Genomic DNA, 21,951 nt, shown 5'->3' with positions numbered 1-21,951 from the left:
CTATTTTCCTGTATTTGTCCAAGGTGAAAACAGAGCTGTGTGCAGGTGTCAGACACTTTGTCAAAGGCTTCAGTGGAACCAGTGTGCTTTTCGTCACTGTAGTTGGACATAAAGAATTTGTTAAGACATTTCATTAGGAATTTTAGGAAACAAAAACTGTAATTTTCAGGACCTATTTTTTCCTCGTAAGACAAGCAGCACTTACATGATTGCTAAATGCTTAGAGGAGAGAGGTCTCACATGAGATGCTCTTCAAGGAGCCCAGACCAACTGATGACCTCTACAGTCAGCTGTCACCCACGGGTAAAATCATAGCACCTCAAAAATCTCACCCAACGTTGCCTCTAATAAAAAACAAGAGCCTTTTACAATTTTTTTTGTTTTCTGTAATTTCAAGTCTACTGTACTCTATAAGTTTTCACCTCTCTGACTAGCACTTTTGGTTTGAAGCTTCTCTGATCTATTTTTTTCCCTAATGTAGCTTTGTCTTAAATATTATTTCCTTTCTCTCTCTCTCACTCTCAGCGGGGAGGAGCACTGGGGAGGGACAACTTAACTCAGAACCAAAGGTTAGCCTCATTTCTAGTCTACTGTCCAGGCCAGGGTAATAGAATTATAGTCCAGTCGAGTATATTGGAACTGGATTTAGGAGAGAAGAAAATCTGAACTTGACTTTGGGTGCTAAGTCATTACCCTTCAACAGTTTTGAAGCCCCTGGAAACCAAGTCCCGGTTCCTCCTGCAGCAACAACGGAGACTAGTTCATCTTCGACATCCCCTTTTCCCAAATCCATAATAAATATTTTTCCTGCAGTGATTGTTTGCCTAACTTTTTCCCACTGTTGCAGGGAGCAGTCGTCTATTTCCCTGAGGAGATTATTCAGACAGCAAAACCCCCAGCTATTCTGGGAATTCAGGCCCATACTCTCCACATTATCTAGCATACCCAGAGGCTGTCAAATAGAAGGCAGTGTTCCGTTGAAAATTTCGGGTGCTGGAGACAGGAAGATGTGCATTCTGTTTCAGCTCTTCCAATGAGACCTTGAACAAGTTATTTTAAAAATTGTTCCTTGAGTTATAAACTCAAGTTTTATAAAAACTTCAATATTTAGTGAAGTATAATATACACATAAGGCCTGTAACCCTTGATGAAATCTCAGAGTGAACACTGACTGCTATGTACCCACACCCAGATAAAAAAGAAGACCTAGCTAGCCTCCTTCCGCAGATATCCACATGCCACTCTTTTCAAGAGCACTGCTCTACAAGGTAACAACACCAAACACCATAGATTCTTTGACCCTGTTCTTAGCCTGCCTAAGCCCCAGTTTCTTCTTAAGGAAAATTGGGAAACAATTTCGAACAATGTATAGATTAAAGGAGATAATCAATATAAAGTATTTTGCACAGGATTGGTTATTTAAGCTCTTATCACTCCTACAATTTATATTGATTATTATTTAGATCAGTCCATCACCTGCCTGTCTGATGCATGGAACAAGCACCATATTTTTCCAAGGACTTAAAGGTATTTTTTTTTCCTACAGCCTTCCAGGCTTTGTACTCAGCCAGAGGAGGTAGGGGTGTTGTGACCCATAGAGAAGACAGAAAGCCAGTGAACACAAACATATAAATGAACACACTGGTGGGTCCATCTTGCCAAACATTGGAAACTACCAAAACAAATTCAGAACAGAGAAGAGGAATGGAGTGGGAACAAAGGAGGTATTTCTCATAGGAGGTGAGGGGAGAGGGTCAGATATTAGTTTCCAAAACCAGAGACATTATATTTGAGTTGAACAGCCATTAAAAGTCCTGACACTGCCGGGTATGGGTAGGGCCACGGCACAGTGACCCCAATAGGACCGTGATGTATTTGTTTGTTGTTAGCAGCAGAGTATGTTCAACATAGAACTTCAATTTAGCACTTGGCTCCATGCTTCCTTGAAGATAATATCAATTTATAAGTAGATTAGCATCTAATAGGCTCTGCTATGACCTCTGGCCTCGCAGAAATTTCTTCATCCTATTTCTTAAATTGCTGTATATTGCCTTGCCTCTCATTTTAGTTTACATTCATCTTTCCTCCTCCTCAATTTTATATCATTCACAGTCTCATGGAACAGCAGCTTGTTGGGCCTCAGACTCTCATCAAGACACCTAACCATGAACTGAGTCCATATTTTCAACTTTTGCATAAAGGTCAGCTGTTCCTTTTGGGAACTCAGAGCTAGCTTGGAGAAAAACCATCAGTGGTAGGCTTTTTTTTTCCCCTCAATTCTGGCCCAAGAAATTAGCTTGATTAAAAGTTGAGAAGCATCATAGATGAAGAGAAAGCCTACAATCCTGAAATTAACAAGCTCTTGGTAAAAGAGCATTTCTTCAACTTCCCTTGTGTTGGACTTTGAATTGCAGCCCAGATAAGTACACAAAGAGTGTCGACTTCAGAGTCTAACACCTGGGTTTGTAATCTGGTTGTATACTGAACAGCTATGTGAATTTGAGCATATCTTACAACTCTCCCAAGTCTTACTCTCCTCTTTTATAAAATACATTTCCTAATGTTCATACATAGTATCATTGTGAAACTAAATCATAGTGTTCACCCAAAGCATCAGGTTAAGCATTTAGCACAGAATGGGTCACAAATACAACCATTCTATTTAATAATCATCAACTTAACAAATTTGCTTTGCATTTTATGACTTGACTATATTGCTATTAATGTTCCTTTGCACAGAACTAATAATATTAACAACAGCAAATGTTTTTTGAGCCCTTACAGTGTGCCAGACACCAATTTGAAGTCTTATCTTATGAACCTAACAATTACTCTTTAAGTTTGGAATTGTTTTTTTTTTTCTCCAGCTGTACAGATGAGAGAACAGATTATGTAACTTGCTCAAAGTCCTACAGGAATAAGCGGTAGAAAGAGATTTGAACTCAAAAAGCTTGACACCAGAGTCTACAATCTTAACCATGTATCCACCCACCATGTTGCTCTGACACTTATTCTGTTTACAGATTCAATTTTAGAGCTTGTCCAACACATCTGTAACTGGTTTTTAAGAAAGCATGTACATATGCTTTTGCAAAGTGCTTGGATTCAAGGTTTTGAGTTCGGCACATTTGCCAAACATGTGTCAGTTGGATGTTAGGAGAAGGGTACTAAAACTGCATGCTCATTTTTTTTGAATTACAAATAGTGACTGACATGTTAAACTGTCATGTCTGCTTAATGCCATTCTTTCATGAGATAAGCAGAGTTTTTAAAGAAGTTCGGTTTTAAGGACTGTCTTCCATAAGAGACATGTTATAGGATCAAATCCACAGTATTTGAGAAAATGATTAAATTTTATGGTGATCAGGATAAATTAAAATTATGGATCACAATCCTCACATGTCAATATTCAAAACAATGCTAATGAGAGTTTTCAAATAAGGGTAGGAGCCTGGAGAGAGAAAATGTCCTCATACGATATATATGTGTTATTAGATATTCACATATCAGACTTGTTACTAACAATAAAGCAATTCTTACTATGGGGCAGATGTTCTATGTTTAATAGAAATGACTGTTATCAGTCTTCTACTTGCTTATCATATGGTTTCTTCTCTCTTAATTGCCCTACATCTGAGATCAGAGCAATATTTTTTTCCCTAAATGATACAACTCTTCATATGAACTCCTGCATCTCTGGATTATTTCATCACATCTGGAACTACTCAATAACATCTCCTCCTTAATCCTCACCTCTATTGGCTACTCATGACATTAGACTTCCAATTCAGCCTCTACTTGTTGAAACCTGATTTCAGTGACTCCTGGATGCTCTGTGTGCTCTGGGAAACAAAGAATAAGAAGACTTGAATCCTTCCCTTAAGATTTGCCCAATATAAGCAGGATGTATATATAAAAGTGTGTTATACCATGAAATCACAGAAGTATGCATAAAGTCAAAATACAGCTCAGAGATGAGGATAGGTAATTCTATGGAGAGAAATTGCAATGCTTGTTCCTCAGAAGAGCTGGCTTTGGGGCTGCTCATTAAGGGACGCATAGTACCTTACCAAAGTTCTAAATGAAGAAGAACATTCTAGACAGAAGAAACAGCATGAATCCATTTATAAAGGCATGAAAGAGCATACTATATTTAGGGAAATACAAGTAGTTTCCTATTTTTAGGGGATAAAGCAAAATGGAGAGAGCTCCAGAAGCTCAGGCTACAGAGGTACTTACAACTTAGATTAAGAATGAACTTTTGATACCTTGAAACATCATCAAATTATTCAGTCATTTGGTCATGCATACACTCATTCACACAAAAATATCCTTATGCATTTTTATGTATCGGTCTCAGAGAGATCCTGTAGGGATAATACTGAGCAAGATAGGGTACAATCCAATGGAGGCGACCCATTATTAAACAAGAAATGATAATAATGTGAGGGATCAGGAATCCCAACCCAGGCTAAGGGGTCAAGGCACACTGCTTGGAGTAATGGCGTTCAATATGAGGGGGGTGAATTGGAGTTAGACATGCAAAGTCCACAGGAGACAGAGTGGGAAAAAATAGTGCAGTCAGGGGAAACTGTCTCTTCATAGGCATAGAGGTAACACAGCACTTGTCTCATCTGAGTAACAGAAAGAATTTCATTATGACTGGAAGCAGGGTGTAAGTTTGAGGGCCTAGGCTAGGTAGCAGGGGCTGGAGGCTGCCTGCATGAAAGGCTAGCAACAATGTTTAGGAGTTTACACTTTATTCTGAGGGCAAAGGGGAGCCCTTAAAAGGTTTGAGGTAAGGCATTTTAGAAAGATTACTCCAGTAGCCTCACAGAGAATGCATTAGAATGGGACAAAACTAGGGGCTGCTAGACTAGTTAGACGGCTAATGAATAATAGTAATAGTAGGAGTAGGAGTAATAGGATTAGTAGGAGTAATAAACATAATAGAAATCTTCACTGCCATTTAATATAGCTTACTAAAAGCCAGAAACCCTCCAAGGGCTTTGCATTTAATACATTTAATCCTCACTGTCCCCTTTCACAGATGAGAAAATGGAGATAAGGTCATATAGCAATTTTTGATAAGATCAGAACTAAAAACCAAGCAATCTGGTTTTAACACAGTCTCTATTATTCTGCCTGAAGGTGATATTGGCAGAAACTAGAAACAGAACGATAACTGAAAAAATCAAATAGAATTGAAATTCTGGAGGTAGAACCAACAGGATTAAACAAAGCAGTAAGAAAGAGAGATGAAACTCATTTTAAATATTTTTAAACTCATTTTTAAATATTCTTTAAATACTATTTATATTAAAGCTCTCCAGATCAAATGGCTACCATTGCTCAAAATACGAAATCCAAACCTATGCTGGCATTTAAAATCCTCTGCTAAATAAAGCTCTCCCTCATCATCCTTAACTAGATCAACAAATATTTAATGACCTGCTCTGTGCAAAGTCATGGAAATTACAAAGCATACATAGTTCTTGCCTCATAGATCTCTGAGATAATGTATGCAAGGTCTAGCTGTGTGTTTACTACATTAGTATTAAATGTTCAAGGGCAAGGACTGGATCACATATTTTCTGAATCCAACACACACGTTCCAGTTCTTTCTTTAGATATTAATTTTTAAAATATGCTGATTTTAGGGCAGCCCGGATGGCTCAGTGGTTTAGCGCCACCTTCAGCCCAGGGCGTGATCCTGGAGACCCAGGATCAAGTCCCACGTCAGGCTCCCTGCATGGAGCCTACTTTTCCCTCTGCCTGTATCTCTGCCTCTCTCTCTCTCTCTCTCTCTCTCTCTGTGTGTGTGTGTGTGTGTGTGTGTCTCTCATGAATAAATAAAATCTTTTAAAAATATATGCTGATTTTAAACAAGTATTTAAATCACATATTCATATTTCAGCAACTAAATTTATTTTCTAAAAAGATTTTATTTATTTATTTACTTACAAGAGAGAAAGAAAGAAAGAAAGAAAGAAAGAAAGAAAGAAAGAAAGAAAGAAAGAAAGAAAAAGAATGCGGGGAGGAGAAGAGAGAGGGACAGGTAGACTGTGCTGAGCACAGACCCTAATGTGGAGCTCGATCTCATGACCCTGAGATCATGACCTGCCTGAGCTGAAATCAAGAGTCAGAAGCTTAACCAACGGGCCATCCAGGTACCCCTAAAATATATTTTAAAATATATATTCAGATCTAAAGGTTGATGCTGTATATATCCAAAAATGAAAAAAATAACCCTTACATACAATGCATTTATTCTTGTTAATGGCCCAATAATGCAGTACAACTCAAGATTTAAAATCCCTTCTATGTTATGTTTTACCATTTATTATCTATCAACTCCTAGTTGGACTGAATTTAAATTAAGTCTCAGGGATAGCTGCCTGATCAGCTAGATAAGCTGACAAGATGCTGACAATCACCAGATGATAAATTTTGCGACCCGATTGCCCTACTGACCAAGAAACATGCATTCAATCATGACCTTTAAAATATTATCAACTAGAAAAGTAATTTGTTAAATTTTTAGAGATTTAAAATAAAGACGACCCAGGTCACATATGCTGGTTAAAATGTTGTAGAATCTTAAGGAAGTAGAAAATGTGAACATGGACAGACATTCTATATTCTAAAATAATAAAGTTCTTTCTACTAAATAACAAAAACTCTTAAAAGCTGGAATGCTCATGTTTCCAAGGGCTTTAAAATCAGGAGTAGAGACTTAATTTCCAATTTGAAATAGATTCATTGAAGGAAAATAGTATATTTGGATTGTCCTATGTTTGCCCTTTATGTCTCTTGGTGAAGATGAAGAGTACTAATTGCCGAATTATTTTGTTCTGTAGTGTTCATATAAATACCGGTTACCTACACAGTGAGGGTTTCCTAGCATCAACTGGAAGTTCAGTAGTTTGTCAGTAACTCACTCTTCATTAAAACATATTTTCCCTTGGGACGCCTGGGTGGCTCAGCGGTTGGGCATCTGCCTTCAACTCAGGGCGTGACTCTGGAGTCCCAAGATCAAGTCCCACATTGGGCTCCCTGTATGGAACCTGCCTCTCTCCCTCTGTGTCACTCATGAATAAATAAATAAAATCTTAAAAAAAATAAAGCATTTTACCAAAAAGAATAAATCCTTTTATTTTCCCAAAAAAGTATAAATAAATTTTAAAAAGCTAGGATTTTCCTTGATGGAAAAGTTTGGTGAAACTTAATATAGGTATAGAACTAGAAAGAAAAGATGTTCATACAGTAGTTCTCAATATTCCATTCTATTTTTTACCTATTCTTTCTTGTTCTGAATGTTAAAAATTAGAGCTTAAGAAAGTAATTTTTTATTACCAAATTTTTCAATATAGTGTCAGATAGAAATCAGCTGGACTATAAATAAACAGAATTTTTTTGCTAAGCATTTTAATTTGTAGCCTAAATTCTGTGTTAACAAATGTAGATCTTGATAACCAATCAGTATAAACTTAGCTAAACAAAAATGAAACCCCAATATAATGTACTTCCTCATTCTATGACTCATGTTATTTTACTGGAAGAACATAATTGTTGATCTTCATGTCTGAAATTTTTTTAAGTATGTAAATATGCTATCCAAGTTATAAAACCTTAGGGTTTTGTTTATTAGACATTCAATTACACAAGGACATTGATGTGATTATCTCCCAAGTTTTGATTCATTATAATTTTGACTTATAAGCAAGAATCTTTGAGTTTATTTAACTTCGGGAGATTGTTGTGAAGATGTGAAAATCCCCAGTGTTGCTTCATACTGAGGTCAATTAATATTCTCATATTCAGAAGATTCTCCAGTCCACAATCATACTACTTAGAGGGATATACAAGCTATTTAGAACCATAAGTTAATATATTTTCTGGCAAATAATTATTGACCAATTCCTTTAGTATTATGAATTACTTTTTCTACTAATTGTTTAAAAATACCCATCTCCCCTCCTCCAACACCATTTTCACAGTCCATGGTTTTTTGCTATATAGAAATTCTCTTTCCTTTTCCTTTGGCTCTGTGTCTAGATCTTCACTGAGACAAATGTTTACAACTTGTGCAGTGTTTGGCTCAGTTCCCCTCTCCCACTTCACATAATTGCAGGCAGGGTGCTCCTAATCAGTCCCTATGATTTATTTAGTAAGAGCTAATTAGCCAACTTTTATTTGGTGACAATGTGAACATACGGAGTAATAAGTGAGAGATCCCTTTTCTCCAGTCAGAAAACATGGCTAAAGCCAAAGACTTAGAGCTGAATTGAAAACACATTAAACATATATAAACATGTTAGGTCCAAACTCTGCAAAATGATACTGTTCCATCATTACAACTTGACTTTTCTACCATCTTTGTTGAAGACTTACAACTTACTGACTTATGGCCAACTCTACCATATGTACATAATAGAAGTTCAACAATCAACTATTTAACAAACCCATTGGCTTACATTTTTCCCGAATAAAACAAGGTGTCAAAAATTCCTATATGATGGCAGTGTGGTCCTAGACAGGGGAGGCCCCAGAATCTGATGAAAATTGAAAGATAAACAGACAAAGAAAAGTCAAAGTAGAAGGATCTATGGAACTAAAGCACCCAGAAAGCATATCCAAGATAGAGAGATTCTTGTAAGCCTGTCTGAGTTTCAAATACAAAGTTATTCATGGTTAGAACATGAGATAAAACAAAATCTAGATGAGCAGGCAATGGTGTCTAAATGACAAAAGAGCTGTGAAGTCAGAGACTATGCACAGGGCCAAGAACCAGACAATGACAAAAGTTGGATCAGAGCAGGGATGCAGGCCTGGGGACTTGAGGCTCAATAGGACTGCAGCAGGACCCAAAGAAAGAATATTGGAAAGCTGCTATGAGAAATACTGAATACACTCCCCATGGACCCTCCTTCCCAGTCTCCCCAAACCAGGTCACCCTGAGACAGAATATTCAGGCAAGGCCTGAGCAGACCCACGAGGGTTTAGTAGGAATGACTCCTAGGTTTAGAGGATGAGGAAAGATACAGGTAAGCCAAATACAGTGATAACATTTGAATGCCATGTCTGAGGAATGGAGCCTTTAAAAAAAAAATTATCTTTTTTTTACAGATTACCTTTCTTTAGAAGTATAATTCCTTAAAACACTACCACCACCAAAAAAAAAAAAAACCAAATCCATCTTGTCCGATTTTATAGATTCAGGGCAGAAACGTATCGGTGATCTTTTCTATTTTTTTCCCATTTGATTAGAAGGCCAGTAACCCCAGTTCACTGTGAAGTTTAGAAAGTTTGTCTTCCTGGTCTCCCATTTATGCAGTGATCTCTTCTCTCTAGTACAGTAATTTAAAATTCCCTTGTTCCTGATTTTGCCCATAAAACAGAATGAGATTTTAAAAGCCTATTTATATTTTTGGTTGAAGAGCAGATTGCAATCTGAAGTTTTTTCTTAACATTGTTGGCTCCAAAGCGGCTTCTTTTTAAATAGGCCATCCGTTTCTAATTCTTCAAAGATATGAATTTTCCTCTTAAAAAGAGGAAGTGCGAAGAACAGTGTGAGTCAGTAGCGATTGAAAAAAAGGTGGTTGGAGGTGGGACAATGTCAGTGGCATCAAACTGGTGCATTAACATTCTAGTAGCCTTGCCCTCATTGAGAATCTGACCAGTGTTTTAAAGAAGGCTAGAAGGTACGCTTTCTCAAAGACAGCTCTCAAGTGACCAGGAGACTGCATAAGGTGCTATATACGTATTTCCCAAAAACTGAAGGCATGGAAAGAGCCATGGAAATGGTTTTAAAAACAAAACAAAACAAAAAACCCCACCAACAACAAAATACTAAAGAACTCCAAAAAATATGGTAATGCTGAAATTATCATATCTATTCAGGAAGCATGAACGTCATACAAATAATCTAGTCCAGAGGACACTGCTGCTCTGTCATAAGTGATGTATTCACTGGTCAGTTCCTGCAACATTAGACAATTGTAGTTTAAAAGTGAGTAATCTAATTTATTGTTCATGGTAAAGATTCAGCAGTTAGAAAATTATAGTTATTTTTAATTTTCTCATTGTTTATTGTTTTGCATTTGACAATGGGATTTCATTTTTACATATTCAGACCTTTTCTCCATGTATGGGTACTCTAAAGGTAGTCATTTCCGATTATATTTGGAATCTGAATCTCAGTTCTTTTCCATGCACAATGGAAATAAACAATCCGTTCTACGTCTTTCCTTTTTTCCTTCCTAAATAAGGCCTTTTCACTTACACAGACCCATGCTCTCCTTGTGAATTCAGGTTTAGTTCCCACTAGTTTTTTCTCGTTTTAAGCCATGCCTAAAAGTGGTGCAAAGAAGTTTTCAATGTTTGACAGCTGTGTTACTCTAGAAATCGAGGAAGAGTTCATTTGTTACTTTACGTTCCCTCCTACACACACACACACACACACACACACACACAGGTTCCTGATTAGGTAGTTTGAGGTTTGACATTCTTAAAACAAAAAATAATTTCAAAGTAAACATCAATTTATGTTTCAGAGTATTTGAAAAATAAGCAGCCACCATGAGACTTCCAAACGTTCCCTCTTTGAGTCCATATCTTCATGAAAGTATTTACCAAACTGTGGAGTGCACATCTCCACAGTAAGGACAACATGGCATTTCTGATACAAGTTCTAGGGGCTTAACAGAGAAACTTCGTTCTGAACTATCTTTGGGGCACCAATTAAGTATAGATGTTTATTATCTCTGTTCATCAAAACGACTGATTTTATATTGTTAGATTATTAAAAAAAATTCAGGGGCGCCTGGGTGGCTCAGTGAATCTAGGAAGTGTAAATTTTCACAATTTTAATATATCATATGCTAATTTATCTTCTCAGTTCACCTTTAAAAATTCACTAGTGTTTGCTTTCTGTTCTATCTTCAGAGACTCTTATTTTAATAATGAATTAAATTAAATCAACAAGCAGTATATTCTTTTTTTTTTTAGTATAGGGATTTCCTCTTTAATACATTTTTATTAACCTACATTGGTCCTGTCACAAAGACTTTATTGAACACAACTATAAGCACTCACAGATCCCATTTCTTTCTGAGTGTGACATGTATATCCATATCATTTTGACCTGCTTTATTACTATCAAGCCTTTTCTTTCTTTCTTTTTTTTTTTTTTTTGCTCAGCTTTATTCAATCTTCAATTATTGTATTTTATCACTCACCAACTTAGGTTGTCATAGTGAAGGAATAGTTTAAATGCCACATTTAAACTGACAAAGTTGGCAAGCCCAGAAAGAAATGATAATCCTAAGAGCAAACAGATGTCTGCAAAGGGTGAGCTTTTCTCTTCAGAGATAAATGAAATAGTGACCCCAAGTTGCCAGAGTTTGACATGGTGGGCCAAGATCTATCAGGAGAGAACGAAATAAATTTATGGGAGTCAGAAAGTGAACTTTGAACATGTGACACACACTTCTGTTTTGACGTGAAACGTTTGCTTGAAAGGTCTGCTCAGATCCCTTTCAGATCGGATTTGGCACTCTTTGTAGGTAGGAAGCTGTTCCAACTGATTGGACTGTGAGCAATTAGGTTAACATACCAAATCATTCATCTTTGGTGAACTGCTTGCGTTCATCTAGTTTGTCACATGCATTATGTTTGTGATTTACTGAGCATTTTTAAAAGACCTTTGTAGCTTTTAAGAGGCAGCATGTCATCTCTCCAAAGAGTTACACTTCATACACACCAGTTCAAGCTCCAGACAGGCCCGCAGCTGTATCTCTTTTCCCACCAGCAAAAGACAGTATCTCCTCTTTGCCTGAAGCCTCCTTTCCTGGACTTCTCAATGTCTACAGTTATTCCCTCCTACAGAACATCTATGGGAGATCCACATTTCTGAGACCTGGGGAAGCATTTCTTAAGGCAATTAAATATTGTAAATAGGGTTCCTACTCCTTGGTATCATATATCCTGAAACAGAATAGCAAATACGTAATTTGAAAGACACAAAAAGGAACTGCTATCAAAAGTAGTACTGATTAAGATCCCAGATGAGATTAGCTAGAATTGTTATTTTGGCTCTATTATTGAAATTATGCAAAGATAATGGTAGTTCCTTGTTTTCTGATTTGTGAAAATAAAAAGGTAATATCCTAATATACTCATGAAATATTTGAAAATTAAGATAACATCTATTGCATTTCTTTGAGTACTTGAGAAGAAAGAAAACATATAAAACAAAATTGGTGGTGTTGTTTAATGCTCAGAAGGATGTTGTCAGCAATTATTTTTAGTTTATGGATTTATATTCTATATTAATGCATTACATGTTTAGAAACTGTAAAAAAAGTGTGCACATTAATAAGTAATGTTCATGCAGCATCCTATGTGATTTTATATTTGAGATATTTGGCCTAAAATTTTTTTCTTCAGTGAAAGCTAGTCAAATAAGAATAACCAAAGTTACATCTGGAAAATCTTATGGGAATTCCCTTACTCACTTTCTTCATTCAGAAGATGTTATACATTTCAAACCCCCTCTAGTACAAAGGGCTTTTGGAGTTTGCAGTGAGTGGTCTATTAAATGACTCTCATTTCAGTTAATTAAATTTTCAGGTGGCTCACTCTTTCTACTAGAAACACAGATGTGTTATCTTCACTTTCCCTCCCTGTTGTAAGAGTGTTTTCACCTCTGAATGTATTCATTTTCATGTGCATACTCTTGGAAGTGATAAAAAGAAAAATGAGAGTGGTATAAATCATGAACATATCATGGTAGACAGAAATGATATGAATGCACCAAAAAGTTAAAGATAAAATAATAATAAAGGCACACCAATAAATGGTGCAAAAACCACCCTGAGGAGAGAGACAAGAAGAAAATTCATCCAAAATAAAAACAAACAAACAAACAAAAACCATAAATGAATGAACCAGGATCTTAAAGAGTCAATTGGTTGGATGATCAAACTAAAAAGTGTGAGCAGACAGGAGAAGGAAAGCTGTGAGGGAGAGATCGTCTAAGGTAGGTGGAGGCAAAGCTTACATACATGTCTACTGCAGTATATTTCTTATGCCAAGGACAACTCATTTTAATTCTACTGTGTTACTGTATCAGGCACTGGAGATAAGAAATTCAAGAGAGGTGACTGATGCCATCATGGAATTGATGGTCTAGTGGAGACATCTGCTGGGTTTAGACATGTCCTTAAATCAGATTTCCAAAATAAAGTTCTATCCGTGCCCCTTGTTCATCCACTGAACAAGTATTTCCTAAATGTCTACTTCTCATCTAATATTCACATAAGCACTAAGGTGAAAAAAAGACTATGTGTTACTCTTCAGGGCCTTATGTTCTGATGGGGTTAGGGAAGACAGTCAACATATAATTGAATAGTTTGTCATGTTGGATAAATTCCAATGAAACTAAAACAGGATAAAGGTGTGAGGAGAGTGAGGAAGCTATCTTGCATGGGAAAGTGGAAAAAAAAAAAAAAAAAAGCTCACTGATGAGATGCTCCAGCATGTTCCTGAAGAAAGTGAAGGAAAAGCCATGTGGCTCTCTGAAGGAAGGGCATCTTTGCCAGGAGTAAGAGCAGCAAAAGGTAAGTTAGGAAAGTATTTGTTCAGGAACAGCAAAGAAGCAGCCTACTTACCGAAGAGATAACAAGAAGCAAAGTAGTAGGAGATGGCTCAGAGAGGAGTGAGGAGAGGGTCAAGCCATGAAATCCTATTAGGTAGCACAGCATGAGGGAGCCATTGCTGTTTACCAGCTGAGCATCTTGGAACAGTTGCTTAAATTCTCTGAACCTCTGTATCTACCTATATAAAGTGGGGGTAACTAAGAGCTTTCTCATGGTGACTATGGAAATTAAATAATGCATTTTGCTCTGAATCTGAATTAGAATTGCTCCTACTCAGAGTAAATACTTAACAAATAAAAGTATTAGTTGCTATTGCATTAGCTAATTGGTCATGAATTTCTGTCATTGTCCCCATTTATATGCCCTTGTCATCTCTCAGGCTGGGTTATATAAAACAGCTTTCTCCCTAATTCAATTTTTCACCAAGTCATTAGATATTTTATGCTTAAACACTGCTATCATCATCATGTCACTGATGGCTTCTTACAAATTTGGTCCAAACATACAGTTCCAAAAGCATCTCTCATGACTTTGCAGTTGGGACCATCTGTTCCAGTCTAGCTTGTCTGTCTGCTCACTCACCCTCCAATGGGTCTCTGTTTGGGCAAAACTTCAGAGCCCAGGTTTTGATCAGCACATCTGAACCTGCCTTTTCCCATGTCTACTTAGATCCTACCAACATTTCTAGGCCTGTTCTCTTCTCGAGAGAACTATCCAGAAATTACTTATCCCCTCCTCTACCTTTAAAACAACTCCCTAAAAAAAAAAAAAAAAAATAAAATAAAAATAAAACAACTCCCTACTGTTGGGTATTCTTTCATTTTAATGTTATCTTAATTAACGCTATTATAACAAATGTGGATGTGGTGGATCATGGTGGATTTTTCTTTTTAAAAGAAATTTTTCAATCAGAAAGGAAAATTTCTTACATGGAGAGGTAAGATCAGCAGTCCTGGTGAATAAAAATATTTAGTACTATCATATTTTATGGATACCCCAAAATTTCTATGATTGTTCTTTCATGTAATGAATTCACATAATGTGAAAACAAATAATAAACTGTCAAATAGGATTTGGTGAGTTCTTATAGCAAGTCCCAGGAAGAGGGCATGTTATAATATGAAACATGCCATCTTTAATAAAAAGAAAAAACAAATATGTAACATTGACTCCCATAGCTTTTTTTTTTTACAGTTTTGTCATTTTAATATTATTCCAATGTGGTTACCATAATAGCTTTTATTTTGGCATCTCTGCAATCCTGAAAGGAAAAATTTCTCACAAAGAAGTCTGGAAAATTTAAATAAAATTTCCAACAGAAATGTCAAATTTTTGCCTCACTAAATTCAACTTTCAGAGTTTGGCACCTTGTGCTGTGTATAGTGTGTTTAACACACACTTAATTTTCAAAATAACCTTATTTCTAATATTCAAATTTGAAAACTGTTCTTTAAACATATGAGAATGTGTGTGTGCACGTTCGCATTAACTTCAGGTTAACTTGATTAGAAGCTCTCAGGGCAGCACGTGATTGGCCAGGCTTAAAAGTAGTGTCCTCCTGGGAATGCTGGCCAATGAGGCATAGTCTGGTAAAAACCAAACCAAACGAACACAAACAATTCTTATGGACACATGACATTGGAGGGATGAATGAGAAACTTCCGAAGAAAGATGGTAATATTTTTGGAAGAAACGAAGGTGCTAGGCAGCTGATATATGACAACATAAATGCAGGTCTGTCAAACCCCAATGCTTTTACTCATCTATCATACCAAGAAGAAAAGGCTTAAAAGTGTAGCATGAATATTCTTAATAGCATGACCTATCTTACAATAAAAACTGGCTACAAAAAAAAAAAAAAACTGGCTACAATCTTAATTTTTTTTCCCAGTTGGTCTATTGGGAGAATTTATCCATGGTAATACATAAGACAGAAAGAAAAGAGGATTAACTCCAAAATAAACTTTTCTTAAAAAATTTTTCTTCTTAAAATATTTATTCATTTAAGTGCAAAAAAAATAACTCATGGACACAAAGAAACTTTCTGACAATATAACACAATAATAAATGCAATAAAAAGTATTTTATTTCCCCATTCTGGGTCTCAGTTTCTCTTCCAGGAAGAAACAGCTTAACAGTTTGTTGTCCACTCTTCCAGAGTGTGTCATGGATATATTGCATAGAAAACAATATAAATGACTTTGTGTGAAAGTGCATATGTATGTCTGTATGCCTCTTAGTTTACACACACACACACACACACACACTCCCATTTTTACTCAAGTGGTAGCACAGGATCCATAATCTTATATAATTTTACTACTCGGTAGATATTATTAATTTTACCAGTCCCATATTGGCTAAATATTTATGTCACTTTTTCTATTACAATAGGATTGTGATTATTATTTATATCTTTGCAAACACATTTGCATGATAAATTCCTAGAAGTAGAATTGCCGGCTCAAACCTATTTTTCATAGCTTTATTATCAAATTATCCCATCTGAAGTCTGTCACCACTTATATTCCTACTAACCAAGTGTAAGAATGCCAATTTCCATACAAACTCATTGACCGTACTATTAATTTTTCTTTATCTATGTCAACAAGGGTAGAATATTTTATAACTTTATGGCTCTACTTATTCACTTTTGTAATCACCGTGATCAGAAATATCCTCTCAGGAGTTCATTAAGTGTGCAGCAGCATAGAGACTTTCCCCTCTTAGGCACTTTAACTTGCCTCACATCTGTAAAGTGAAAATTTTGCCACACTCTCCTAAGTGTTATCCTCTGATATGAGGAACAGTGAAAAAAAAATGGCTTAAACCTTGGACTGTGGCATATATCAATAAATTATGTTAATATCACTTAATACCCTCATCAAACCAGGAAATGGTTCTTTAAGTGAACCTTCTGCTCTTTAGAATGAATGAGTCCTCCTGGCTGGGGTACAAAACTCAAAGTGGCAAGACTGTAATGTGATCATAATAGAGAACTTTACAGGGAACTTCATCCTTCAGACATGACTTGAGGATAAAATTTGATTTCAAATAGGAAACTACGCTATTACATACTTTATAATTTCAAAGGGAATCTGTCATCATACAAAGACAAATTTATTTCTCGAAAAATAAATCCAAAAAACATCTGGTACTTTTTTATACAAGCCTCAGGCCAGCTCTGTGCAATGAATGAAAAATGTGCTAGAGATAGAGTGTTATTTCATGTTGCTTTTCATTTAATCAGCCAGTGAGGAATGTTTGCATTAAATTAAGCATCTCCAAAAAGTCTGCTTTCTTCAAGACCAGGGTGAAGTTTAAAGGTTTTTAAAAATACATATATATTTATCTCTGTATAATAAATAGTGATGAAATAGATTATGTTAGTGGTCTAGGGAATAAATTATTTGTAAGGATAATGTTTGTTGGGGTGGGAGACTTAACACCTGATGACTTAGATTTTCTTTCTGTGACTGTTTGTGTGAAATAACTAAATCTATTTTCCAGGATAAAGTTTCTACCTTGACAGCTATCAATAGCGACCCAGATAAGGCTCTGAAAGTCTTTCTCATCTACTGTGTACTTTTCAAAAACCAAATAATAAATGGAGACCATTTAGAGAAGTATGATCATTTAGAAGAGTATCTTTTACAACCCAAAGCACAAGCCAAGAGCTAGCATCCTTTTCCCTCTTCCCTACCAAAGTTCTCCAAGTCTCCAGCAGGGTAGAAAAACTTTAAGCATTTATCGTACATTTCTAGCTTACTTGGTATTGATGGTTAGACAGATAGCATACCAGCTGGCATCTGAGATAAGAGATGTTGCTTATCAATAGTGAAATATGTCCTCTTTATAAAATTGAAAACTGCAGATGTGCCGCCACTTTGTCAGACATTTAAGTTCAGCAAACCTCAGGTTCCAAGAGAGGCTCCAAGAGAACCAAAGAGACAAAAGGGCAGTGGTCAGTGCTTGGCTGTGTAGCATTAATTTCAGAGTGCACAGTTCAGACTGGTATGTTTGAGCATCCTTTGTGCAATATTGTGAAAACATCCTGATAGTATAATATAACCCTGTGCTCGATATTTCACATAATTTCTGTGTGACATGCCTCAACAGAAAGTAATTCAGGCATTCACTGAATTTGGAAATTATTAGAAATAACAACAGTGAACCTCAATGGAAAGTAGGAACAGGTGCTTCTAGTTTCCCAAAAAGAGTAATCATGATTTCTTGGTATGAAGGTATGAAATCAGATACTAGTTGTTCAAAGAAAATTTCCTTTCGAAGACTCTGAATGCTCCCAATCACTCCATCCCAAGTGCAGTTAATATCTTCTGCATCCTGTCCTTTTCCCTTTGGAATATGTTTGCTGTCAGTGGCTTTTATGTTACAATGTACAAATGTTGCTTTCACAGTCATTTAAAGCCTTTTCTATTCTTTTTTTTTTTTTTAAGATTTTATTTACTTATTTGAGAGAGTGTGTGTATGAGAGAGAGTGAGTGCATGCACAAGTTGGGGGGAGGGGCAGACAGAGAGGGACTCCCTACCAAGCAGGATGTCCTGCCTGACACAGGGTTTGATCCCAGGACCCCAGGATCATGACCTGAGCCAAAGCCTTAACTGACTGAGCCACCCAGGCAACCTCAACTTTTCCTATTTTACAGTCCCACAGCAATTTGTGCTCCTACTGTTGAACTGTGGGAACCCAGAATTCATCAATCTATCCAATTTCCCACTTTTCACACAGAAGGCAGTAATTGCAGCTCCATGGTGAGCAAAGGTACAGCCAGCCCCAATAATTCTCTGCTAGAATCTAAAGTAGGCCAAATATGATCAGCTTCCTTTTTGTCCTTATGAGTAAGGTAGTGATTAGGAGAGATTCTCTGTTGCTTTCCCCATTATTACCAGATAGAAAGAGAACCTTAAGACAACCAATTTGCCCACACCCAAGAGTGGATCACTCCTCTATCAAGTCCCAGCTTCCTTTCTGATTTGGAGCTGAATAGCCCATCTCAGTGACTTCCCTAATGGATGTACACTCCTCTTCAAATTTCTAAGCCCCAACACGTGTTCTCTTCCCTCCTCTGCATACATCACCAGAGTGCAAACACTGTTCTTGTTCCAAATGCAGGTAACATCAAACCTGTCAGCTTTTCAGGGAGACCTCAAATATGTTTTTCTTTTCTATGATTCTTCCAGATATAACTGCAATTATTCTTTTTTTTTTCCCATTCTGACCTTATGAAGTTACCATAGGGTGTACATGTCTGCATTTCCACTTACTTTATTTTCCCTCTTTGATTTCTTCAATTTTATAGCACAGTATGCACTTGGGAAACTTTATACAAAGGGCCCTAAGACCTCATTTTTCCAATGCTTCGGGCACAAGCAGATGCCTGTTTTGCATTTTAAGTTTACATTATAGTTTAGTCCATCAGAGCATAAGCCCCAAAATAACTTGAATCTAAAAAGCAATCCAAATCCCTCTGAACTCATTTGCCAACTAGAATTCACCCCCGGCTAAGAGCCAACCAACTTATTAAGAAATCATGGAGCCACTTGGTGTTATACCTTGATGACAATTCAAAACTAAATTTATAGATACAGATGCAACTTCTGGCTCAAATTATAAGGTATTAGTATTCTATACAGTCTTTTTTTCTACTCCCAACTATATAAAACTTTATTTTCTTTGAAGGGTTTAAAAAAATTGTGCTTAAAAATGACAATATCCTTTATAAAAATATCTATCCAGGGTTGGACCAAGATGTAAGGGAAAGCTTGCAGTTTCTTTTATGCTATGAGCTGGTAAGTCTGAAAGACCACCCCCCACCCACCATAAAAAGCCTTCCCTGGACCTTCCATGCAGGACTTGAAACAGCCCTCTATCAAAAGAATAGGCCAAAGCCCAAGCCAAACCCTATTATTCGTTGCAATTCAGTTCTAGGTAACCAATATTTGTAAAACAATTACTACTCATCAAGCAGGTGCTAAAGAGAAAGGAGCCTCAGGAGCTAACAGACCAGCTGGAGAAAAACATCAGAACAATTAACAATATTTTTAATTTCTTACAATGTAGAAACAGCAATATTGGAAAACATCACAGTGTTATGGGGCCTCTGAAGGTCATTGGGGAGAATGGTCTCACAACGAAGATGATGCTTCAGTGGACTATGAGGAGTTAGGAGAATTTCTTCTGGGAAAGGAAGAAGGAAGAACATGTAAGGAAGAAAGTATAGCCATAACCGAAACAGAAAGGCACGACAGATAATAAGACATATTATAGTAAAAAAAAAAATTGTCTCCATTTTCATGAAAAAATCTGGAAAAAATGGACCTTTGGATGCATGTAGAAGTGAAGTTAAAAATACAGCTGGAAAAGTAAGCTGCGATCAGCACACAAAGGGCCTTAGATTCCATGCCAAGGACTTTCAGCTTTTTCCGAGAGGTAATAAGGAAAACCTGAGAGGTATCGAGCAATGAAGTGACATCATGAGGCCTAAATTTCAGAAAGTTACTCAAAGCATTGAAAACAAAGAAGCAGAGAAAGACTAGAATTTAGAGGCAGGAGGATATTAAATGGCTGACCCTGCTTTAAGAGGGTGAGGCACTGTAAACTTACAGAGGATAGAATAAGAAATTATTAGAGTTGAGCATATAGGATGCAGACCACTGACTTCTGAAGAAGGAAAAGACAGCTTAAAAAGACCTCAGGCAGAGGGCAGAGCCTGAGAGGTGCAGTGGTAAACTGGAAGTATCCAGTCAGTTGACCTGAAGACAATCTGCATGGGGCAAAGGTCACTGAGAGGGCAGTAGAGTTTAAAATTTACAACTTTGATTTCCCAAGCTTAGAGAAATCAACAGTTACTAGCTACCAGATTGTGCTAGCTAGTCCTAAATTAAGGAAGAAGAGGAGGGGGCATTTATTGTCGACGAAATAGGAAATACAAGTATCGTTTTACAACAGAAATTCTGTGATGTGCTGTAGTAATGCAACTTGTATTGGATTCATCTTCATGAAGAGACTGAGTATGTAAACTGGATAAACTACGAACATTATTAGCTCTCTGAAGTTAGCAGAGAACAATTACGACAGCCAGAATGTGAGAAGCCAAGTTCAAGGAGCAAAAGAAACCACAGAGAAGTGGTCTTGGAATCTTGTGCTACTATTTCCCTCAAAGCATTATGCTGATTCTTAAATTATAATATCCGCCGCATGTAGCAGACAAGTAAGGGCTAGCAGAGCTGAATACTCAGAAAAACTGGGGGAAGAAGCTCAGAAAAGACCAGTGAAGTGTTTTGTTTTTGAGGTCATGTAGTCTTGTGAACAATATGATTAGACATGGTAAAACGTTCCTTTATAAAGTAAAACAACTTTCAAGCAAAACCAGATTATGGGGCCCTGAACAAATTGCAAACATGAATTAGAATTGTTAGAAGTTTGAGCTAATCTGTAATCCCCCATGTAGCTCTCCCCCTTTCAGGATTCCTCACTGCTAATACTGTGAAATACTCAGAAAAGAGCATCCTTCCAAGTTTAAGCCAGTATCACTGATCTTCTGTCAGAAATTTATCTGCTACACAAAAGCTTTTCAACTCCATGGAAAGCCCTGGTACAACAGACATTTTACCTGGCTGAAATATTTTTTTTAAGTACTGATAATTAATCTCCTCACATTTATATGAGGTACTTTTTATAGCAAATCTGCTCTTTATCTTCTGTAAATTTAAATTCAGGTTCAGATGTAGTTCAGGCAAATCAAATTAGGTAAACAAGTAACAAAATAATTTAATTTCCTCATGTCATCTCCATGATGTAAATTTATCAAAATGAGACTAGGCCAAGGTCGAAGAGAATCAACCAATCAAATTGAGTTATAAAAGACTTTCTAAATATATTCAAAATCAGCTATGGGATAAATTCTGAAACTTGATCTATGATAAAAGAGTTGCATTGTGAATTCAACCTCATATGTTTGCTTATTTATATTTGTCTTGCCACTAAAAGTATTTAAGTTTCAACAACCAAAAAAAAAAAAAAAAACAGTATAACAGAGTATAGAAATAGGTGTAAAAGAAAACAAAAATCAAGAGTAATGGTATAAAATAGAGCCAGAACTAAAGATAACAGAATGGTTCAATACATTGCCCTCTCCGCTAATAAAATAAGCCACACATTTGCTCTCAGCTCTTGTGCAGGCTGTTAGAAAAGGAAAAACTGATCCATTGCAGAATTCAGTGTTCCCAGTAGAGAATCCCATTTTAAGAATAAAACACAGTATATTCA

This window comes from Nyctereutes procyonoides, unplaced genomic scaffold, assembly GCF_905146905.1.
Source record: "Nyctereutes procyonoides isolate TBG_1078 unplaced genomic scaffold, NYPRO_anot_genome, whole genome shotgun sequence".
Taxonomy (NCBI): domain Eukaryota; kingdom Metazoa; phylum Chordata; class Mammalia; order Carnivora; family Canidae; genus Nyctereutes; species Nyctereutes procyonoides.
Note: the sequence above shows the minus strand (reverse complement) of the source record.